The following is a 9,435-nucleotide window of genomic DNA, read 5'->3' as shown; positions in this document are numbered from 1 at the left end:
ACCACTGGCCAGGTCTCTGACCTCCATCCCTAATAGGCTGTCTCATCGTTGTTGGTGATCAGGCCTACCAACTGTTGTGTTGTCAGCACACTAAATGATGGTGTTGGAGTTCGTGTTTGGCCACTCAGTCGGGGTGAAACATGGAGTACAGGAGGGGACTTAAGTACACACCCTGAGGGGCCCCCGTGTTGAGGATCAGCGTGGCAGACGTTTTGTTGCCTACCCCTTACCACCTGGGGGCAGCCCGTCAGAAGTCCGGATCCAGTTGCAGAGGGAGGTGTTTAGTCCCAGGGTTTTCCTAGTCTTAGTGATGAAAGCTTCGTGGGCACTATGGTGTTGATCGCTGAGCTGTAAGTCAATAAATAGCATTCTCACATAGTGTTAATTTTGTCCAGTGGAAAAGGGCAGTGTGGATGCGATTGAGATTGTGGTCATCTGTGGATTCTGGTTGGGGCGGTAGCGAATTGGAGTTTGGTCTAAGGGGTATGCCAGGAGGATGCTGTTGAATGTGAGCCATGGACCAGCCTTTCAAAGCAACTTCAATGGCTACAGATGGTGAGTGGCTACGGGCCGGTAAGCAGGTTACCTCCTTTCCTTGGGCAACAGGGACTAAATGGTGGTCTGCTTGAAACATGTAACTATTAAAGACTCAGAACAGGGAGAGGTTTGAAATGTCAGTGAAGACAATTGCAGTTGGTCGTGCATGCTTTGAGTACAGTCCTGGTAATCCATCTGGCCGCGCGGATTTGTGAATGTTGACCTTCAAGGTCTTGCCACATCGGCTACCGAGAGCGTTATCCAGTCATCCAGAACAGCTGGTTGCCCTCGTGCATGCTTCAGTGTTGCTTGCCTGGAAGCAAGCATAAAAGGCATTTAGCTCGTCTGGTAGGCTCGCTTCACTGGCACTTGTGTCTGGGTTTCCTTTGTTCCGTAATAGTTTTCAAGCCCTTGGGGCGGCAGGGTAGCTAGTGGTTAGAGCGTTGGGATAACTGGGAAGGTTGCAAGTTCAAATCCCCGAGCTGACAAGGGACAAATCTGTCATTCTGCCCCTGAACAGGCAGTTAACCCAACTGTTCCCTGGTAGGCCGTCATTGAAAATAAGAATTTGGTTCTTAACTGGACTTGCCTAGTTAATAAAGGTAAGAAGAAAAAAAAACAATCCAACGAGCATCAGAGCTGGTGGAGTAAGGATTCATCTTAAAAAAAAAATCCCCCCCCCCCCCCCTTTTGTTTTATTGACACTTTGCTTGTTTGATGGTTTGTCTGATGTTGTGCTCTTATCACTAGCCTTGGTATAGGCTCTGAGATTTAAATAGGCAGTGATGTATATACAGGGGGTACCAGTACTTGTCAATGTGGAGACTATATACCAGGGGGTAACGGTTTACAAGAGTCAAATGTGGGCTATATACCAGGGTTACCGGTACCCAGAGTCCAATGTGGAGGCTATATTACAGGGGGTACCAGTACTGCGTCAATGGTGGATCTAATATACAGGGGTACCGGTACAGAGTCAATGTGGAGGCTATATACAGGGGGTACCGGTACAGAGTCAATGTGGGAGGCTATATACAGGGGTACCGGTACAGATCATGTGGAGGCCTATATACAGGGGGTACGCGGTACAGATCAATGTGGAGACTATATACAGGGGTCCGGTACAGAGTCAATGTGGAGACTATAATACAGGGGGTACCAGTACTGCTCAATGTGTAGACCTATAACAGGGTGTACCGGTACAGATTCAAGTGGAGGACTATATACAGGGGACCGGTTACATGATCAGTGTGAGGCTATAATACAGGTGAGTAACGCGGTACAAGATCAATTGGAGCTATAATACAGGGGGTTAGAGTAGCAGAGTCAATGGATGAGGCTATATACAGGCCGGTACCGGTACAGAGTCAATGTGGAGAGCTATATACAGGGGTACCGGTACAGGTCAATGTGGAGCGCTATATACAGAACGGTACAAGAGTTCATGTGGAGGCTTATAAAGGGTGTACCGGTACGAGTCAGATGTGGAGCCTATATACAGGGGTACGTGTACAGAGTTAATGTGAGGCTATATACAGGGTGTACGGTACAGAGTCAATGTGGAGATATACAGGGGGACCGGGTACAGAGTCTAATGTGGAAGCTATATACAGGGAAGTACCGTACAGAGTCCAATGTGGATGCATATATAACAGGGGTTACCGGACAGAGTCAATGTGGAGGACGATATACAGGGTGTTAACGGTACAAGATCAATGTGGAGGACCTATATACAGGATGTACCGGTACAGAGTCAATTGGAGGCCTATATACAGGGGTAACGGTAAGGAGTCAATGTGAGACCTATATACATGGGTATACGGTACAGAGTCAATGTGGAGGCTATATAACAGGGAGGTACCGGTACACAGATCAATGTGGAGGCATATAGTACAAGGGGTCGTACCAGTACAGAGTCAATGTGGAGACTAATACAGGGTAGTACCGGTACAGAGTCAATGTGGAGACTATATATCAGATGTCGTACAGAGCACTGGGTACAGACCGGGGTACGATCATGTGGAGGCTATATACAGGCGTTTACCGGTACAGAGTCAATGTGGAGACTATATACAGGGGTGTAAGGTACAGAGTCAATTTTGGGCCTAATACAGGTGGTAACGGTACAGAGTCAATGTGGAGGCTACTATATACAGGGTGGTACCGGAAGAGATCAATGTGGAGAGCTATATACAGGGGTCATTCGGTACAGAGATCAATGTGGAGCTATATACAGGCGGATTACGGTACAAGAAGTCAGGATGTGAGAGCTACTGATACAGGGTGTACGGTACAGAGTCAATGTGGAGCTCATATACAGGGTATTACGTACAGAGTCAATGTCGGAGACTATATTACAGGTCGTACCGTCGAGTATGTTGAGCATACCGGTATTCTTACGAGTACAATGTGGAGGCTGCATCAATACAGGTATGTACCGGTACAGATGTCAACTGGGAGAACTATATACGGGTGTACCGGTACGAGTCAAATGTGAGGCCTATAAACAGGGTGGTACCGGTAACACGAGTCAAGTGGAGACTATAGACAGGGGTGTACGGAACAGAGTCTAATGTGGAGACCTATATACAGGGGGTATACGGTACAGAGTCACTTGGAGACTATATACAGGGGTTACCTGCGGTACAGAGTCATGTGGGGCATATAATCAGGGGTACCGGTACCGATCAATGTGGAGACTATATACAGGTGTGGTACAGGCATGGAGCTACACAGAGGTCTAATAATGTGGAGCTATATACAGGGGTACCGGTCAGAGTCAATGTGGAGCTATATACAGGGGTAACCAGTACAGAGTCAATGTGGCAGACATATATACAGGGCGTACCGGTTCAGAGTCAATGGGAGCTATATACAGGGGATAGTTACGCGTCACAGAGTCAATGTGGAGAACTATATACAGGGGGTACAAGTACAGAGTCAATGTGAGGCTAATATACAAGGGGGTACGGTACGAGTCAATTAGGAGAGATATTACCGAGGGTGTTACAGCGTACAGAAAAAGTCATGTGGGGCTATATAAGGTATTAACGTACAGAGTCAATGTGGAGGCTATATATTACGGGGGTCCCCTGTACCGATTCAAGACTCCCCCCCCCCCACGTTCACCCCGTCCCCATTGCACCCCCCGCGGCGCGCCCTAAACAGCCCCCGTCAACGGTACACGAGTCAATGTGGAGCCTATATACAGGGAGTACCTCGGGTACCAGACCGCAAATGTGGGAGCTATAACAGTTACGAGAGACTAGAGTTTTTTTTTTTTTTTTTTATGTGGGTATAGGGTTTTTAATTACGGTACAGAGTCAATGTGAGCACTAATATACAGGGTACCGTACAGAGTCAACTGTGAGGCCATATAAGGGCGTACCGGTACAGATCAATGTGGAGACTATATATACAGGGGCGTACCGAGTACAGAGTCAAGTGGAGGCTATATACAGGGGTAACCGTACAGAGTAATATGTGGAGACTCTATAACAGGGGGTACCTGTACAGAGTCAACTGTGAGCTAATATACAGGGGGTACCGGTACAGAGTCAATGTGAGACTATATACAGGGGGGTACCGGACAGAATCAAATGTGGAGCGGCATAATATCAGGGGGTACCGTACAGAGCAATGTGGAGCACTAATATACCAGGGGGTACCGGTATACAGAGTCAATGTGGAGGCTATATTACAGGGGGTAACCGGTACATGAAGTTCATATGTGGAGACTATATACAGGGGGTACCAGTCTACAGAGTCAATGTGGATGGCTATAATAACATGGGCGTACCGCGTACTAGAGTCAAGTGGAGAACCTATATTATCAGTGGGGTACCGGGTACAGCAGTCCATATGTGTGGGCTCTCATATACAGGGGTACGATACAAGAGTCAATGTGGAGGCTATGATACAGTGGTATTCACGGTACAGAGTCAAATGTGGAGGTATATACAGAGTATTACGCTACAGAGTCAAACTGATGGAGGCTCATATACAGGCCGGTACGGGTACAGAGTCAATGTTGGAGTCTATATACAGGTGTACCCGGCTAAGAGTCAATGTGGACGGCTATATAACAGGTATTACGGGTACAGCAGTCAATGGGAGAATCTATACGATGTTCGTGTACAGAGTCAATGTGGAGGCTATATACAGGGCGGTACCGGTACAGATTCAAGTTGGAGGCTAATATACTCCTTAAGTTGTCAGCTCCTAGCTGTGTCTCCCTCCTTGTCTGTGCGTCATAACTATAAACAACTCCTAGCTGTGTCTCCCGCCTGTCTAGCTGGCTCATAAGCTAAACTAACTCTGCGTGTGTCTCCCTGCCTGTCGCTGGTCATAAACTAAATCAACTCCAGCTGTGTCTCCCTGCCTGTCCGTCTGTCTGGGTCCATAAGTAAACTAACTCCTAGCTTGGGTCTCCCTGCTTGTCTGCTGGGTATAAACTAAAACAAACCCTAGCTGTGGTCTCCCTGCTTGTCTGCGGGGTCACTAAGCTAAATAACTCCTAGCTGTGTCTCCCTGCTGTCTGCTTGGGTCATAAGCTAAACTAACTACTAGCTGTCAACTCCAGCTCTAGTCTCCCTCTTGTCTGCACCAGCGGTGCTGTTACGTGGTCCGAAGTGCACCGTCTATGGCAGATCTTAAGGTGTGTTCCAAATGGCACCTCTATTCGCCTTATATAGTTGCACTAACTTTAGACCAGAGCCCTATGGCTCCAGGCCTTTAGACCAGAGCCCTTATTCCACTATTAGTGCACTACTTTAGACCACGCCTATGGTTCCTGGTCACAAACCTCTGGTCTAAAGTAGTGCTACTATAGGAAAGAGTGCTTTATAGTGCAGTGTATCCTACTGCTTATTGCTTCTCTTTTATTCCAGACAGCAGCAGGCTGTTTTCTTTAGGCACCACGGTGCTGGCAAAACTTTTAGCCTTGACCAGGCTTATTCAAACAATCACATACACATTCACTATTACCAGTCGTAACACAGTATAACTTTAATACCGTCCCCTCGCCCGACACGGTGCGCGAACGCAGGGACCTTCGCACACACTCAAGAAACAAGTCACTCCACGAGCGTCGTTACCATACGCTCCACAAAGACCGCGGCCCTTGCAGAGCAAGGGGCAACACTAACTAATAGGTTTTCAGAGTCACAGTACGTAACTGATTAACGCTACTACGCGTACCCGGCTAACTAGTAGCCATTTCACATCCTTACAGCCAGCCTATTCAAAATCACATACACATTCACTATTACCAGGCTATTCAACAATCACATACACATTCACTCATTACCAGGCTATTCATAAATCACATAAACCATTCCTATTACCAGGCCTATTCAAAATCACATACACATATCCTATTACCAGGCTATTCCAAAATCACATACACATCACCTATTACCAGGCCTTTTCAAAATCACATACACATTCACTATTACCAGGCTATTCAAAATCACATACACATTCACTATTAACCAGGCTATTCAAAATCACCATACCATTCACTTTAATCGCAGGCTATTCAAAATCACATACACTTTCACTATTACCAGGCTATTCAAAATCAATACACATTCACTATTACAGGCTATTCAAATCACATACACATTCACTTAACGTAGGCCACACCTGCTCATTTCCACTGAACTCAACAGCATGGCCTATAGGTTCTCTCCCAGACTGATGGATGGAAATGCTGGAGTTGTATGGAGATAGTGTTTAACATTTAGGTGTCAGGTGTTAGCTCAATAAGCCTATGCATAGACTGTAAATACCTCATGGGTGTTTTTGACTGAATGCATCACTTTAGAAGCCGACTGTCCATTTGGTTGTATTAGGGCTTTGAAACAAAATCCACAGCAACCATGTTTTAACCGTTCAACCTGCTGAAGTTTTTAACAGTAGATAGCCCTACTGTTTTGAGGATAAGTTTTCATGTGATTTTTCATGGCATTTGCACATACTTGTCAGAGTGGTTGGAGACAATAGAGCCCTGCAGTAACCCAGGCCATTAGGACCTGATGTAGGGACAATAGAGCCCTGAGTAACCAGGCCATTAGGACCTGATGGGGACAATAGAGGCTGAGTAACCAGAGCCATTAGGACTGATGTAGGACATAGAGCTCCGAGTACCAGGCCATTAGGAACCTGAAGTAGGGACAATAGAGCTCCGAGTACCAGGCCCATTAGACCTGATGGGGGACAAATAAGCCCTGATACCAGGCCATTAGGACTGATGGAGGACAATAGAGCCGCTGAGTACCAGGACCATTAGTACCTGATGGCATAGAAATAGAGCCACTGAGTACCAGGCCATTAGGACCTGATCAGAGGCGTACCAATAGAGCCTGATACCAGGCCCATTAGGACCTGATGGGGGCCAATAGAGCCGCGTTAGTACCAGGCATTAGGACCTGGGAGAGAGGCGACAATAGAGCCTCTGGTACCAGCGCCATTAGGACTGATGAAGGAACACTAGAAGCCCTTAGTACCAGACATTAGCACCTGATGGAGACAATAGACCCTGAGTACCAGGCATTAGTACCTGATGTAGGTGACAATAAGCCCTGAGTACCAGCATAGACCGATGATCGGACGACAGAACCATGAAGTACGACAGGCCATTAGGAACCTGGAGAAGGGACGACAGAGCCTGAGTACCAGGCCATTTAGGACCTGATCGAGGGACAATATGAACCTGAGACCAGGCCCAATTAGAACCTGATGGTAGTTAGCTGTTTTGTGTGTCTTACATGTACGACAGTCATCCAATTAGTTGTTGATAATGTTCTGTCTGCAATTCTTCTTTTTTTTGGGTGCAATTTTGATCCTGGGACTCATCTTTCAAAGGATAGTACAGTGAAATTCCACATTCTTGTACTTGCTTTTTAATAAGGACCATTTTGGATACTTGGAATTATTGTTTACTTTTTGAATTGGCTGGAATTCAGAAAGGAATGGACACCAACCCTGTGGCTGACACGACAGCTCTAGGTTGAAGGGAACCCTGGCTGACCAGTTCATAAAGGTTGAAGGGGAACCTGGGCTGACCACGTTTATAAAGGTTGAAGGGGAACCCTGGGCTGACCACGTTCATAAAGGTTGAAGGGGAACCTGGGCTGACCCGTTCATAAAGGTTGAAGGGGAACCCTGGGCTGACCACGTTCATAAAGGTTGAAGGGAACCCTGGGCTGACCAGGTTCATAAAGGTTGAGGGGAACCCTGGGCTGACCAGGTTCATAAAGGTTGAAGGGGAACCCTGGGCTGACCAGTTCATAAAGGTTGAAGGGGACCCTGGCTGACCGTTCATAAAGGTTGAAGGGGAACCCTGGCTGACCACGTTCATAAAGGTTGAAGGGAACCCCTGGGCTGACCACGTTCATAAAGGTTGAAGGGGAACCCTGGGCTGACCACGTTCAATAAAGGTTGAAGGGGAACCCTGGGCTGACCAGGTTCATAAAGGTTGAAGGGGAACCCTGGGCTGACCACGTTATAAGGTTGAAGGGGAACCTGGGCTGACCACGTTCATAAAGGTTGAAGGGAACCTGGGCTGCCCAAGTTCATAAAGGTTGAAGGGAACCCTGGGCTGACCACGTTCATAAAGGTTGAAGGGGAACCCTGGGCTGACCACGTTCATAAAGGTTGAAGGGGAACCTGGGCTGACCAGTTCATAAAGGTTGAAGGGGGCAGTGGGGGTTGGTTCGCGTTAGAAGGTGATAAATACACCAAGCTCATGGCACTTTGCAGGAAATCTTTTAAAACAAAAAGGCATTGAAATATGAAAATATCCTCTACCTGTATTTTAAACATGTCAGACTTTAAGATATGGTCCAATTGCTTCTTTCAATTTATTTTATCTTTTTTCAAAATGCATACATTTATATTTAAAAATGTTAAGTTCTGTATATGACTTGTAAAAGATGKCATGATTGTATGTTCATTGTAAATACATTAAATACTATTTTAGTTTTTACTATGCCCTGTTGGTCCTCCTTACTGCAACACAGTATTTATAGGCTACTTTCTGTTGATGTCCTATTACACTATTATACTAGTAATAATATATTCAGTTCCTGTTGAAAAATATTTTATATTGAACAATATATTGTTAGAAGTTTCTGTTTATGACATACAGTATTTTCCCTCCCTGTCCYGCAGATGGCACTGTTGAGCATATGAAAGGAGCTCTTGCATCCATCCCCTCTTACAGCCCAATGACTAAGGCCGGGATTCAATCCCATTGCTCATTTTCGGCTATGCATCATTTAAAAGCAATGTTACCACGGTAACTTTACCATGATTACATTCAAAGCAAACACTGCAGACGTTGGATAATGTCACACAGTCCCGTGTGGCTCAGTTGGTAGAGCATGGCGCTTGCAACGCCAGGGTTGTGGGTTCATTCCCCACCGGGGGACCAGGATGAATATGTATGACCTTTCCAATTTGTAAGTCGCTCTGGATAAGAGCGTCTGCTAAATGACTTAAATGTAAATGTAAAATAATGACATTACATAATAACATAGATAGATAAGGACAATATAATAACATCGACAGATAATGACATTATAATAACATAGATATATAATGACATTATAGCATAGGCAGATAATGACATAATAATAGCATAGATAGATAGACATGACATAATAACACAGATAGATAATGACATTATAAATAGGTAATGACATGATGATAATAATATAGATCGATAATGACATTATGATAACATAGATCGATAATATCATAATAACGTAGATAGATAATGATATTATAATAATATAGATATATAATTTCTTTATAATAACATAGATAAATGATGACTGTATAATAGCATAGATCGATAATGACATTATAATAACATAGATATATAATGACAGT

At 45.3% G+C, this 9,435-nt stretch overlaps 1 long non-coding RNA gene across 1 annotated transcript; it reads left to right on the top strand.

Moving 5' to 3' along the window:
* The first annotated feature begins 7,863 nt into the window (after positions 1 to 7,863).
* On the top strand, positions 7,864 to 8,527 carry LOC112079223 (uncharacterized). Its single transcript, XR_011479109.1, has 2 exons — positions 7,864 to 8,016; positions 8,231 to 8,527. It is a non-coding gene; the product is annotated as an uncharacterized lncRNA (long non-coding RNA).
* The last annotated feature ends 908 nt before the right edge of the window (positions 8,528 to 9,435 follow it).

This window comes from Salvelinus sp. IW2-2015, unplaced genomic scaffold, assembly GCF_002910315.2.
Source record: "Salvelinus sp. IW2-2015 unplaced genomic scaffold, ASM291031v2 Un_scaffold7275, whole genome shotgun sequence".
NCBI classification, from domain to species: domain Eukaryota; kingdom Metazoa; phylum Chordata; class Actinopteri; order Salmoniformes; family Salmonidae; genus Salvelinus; species Salvelinus sp. IW2-2015.
This window is presented reverse-complemented; position numbering and strand designations above follow the sequence as displayed.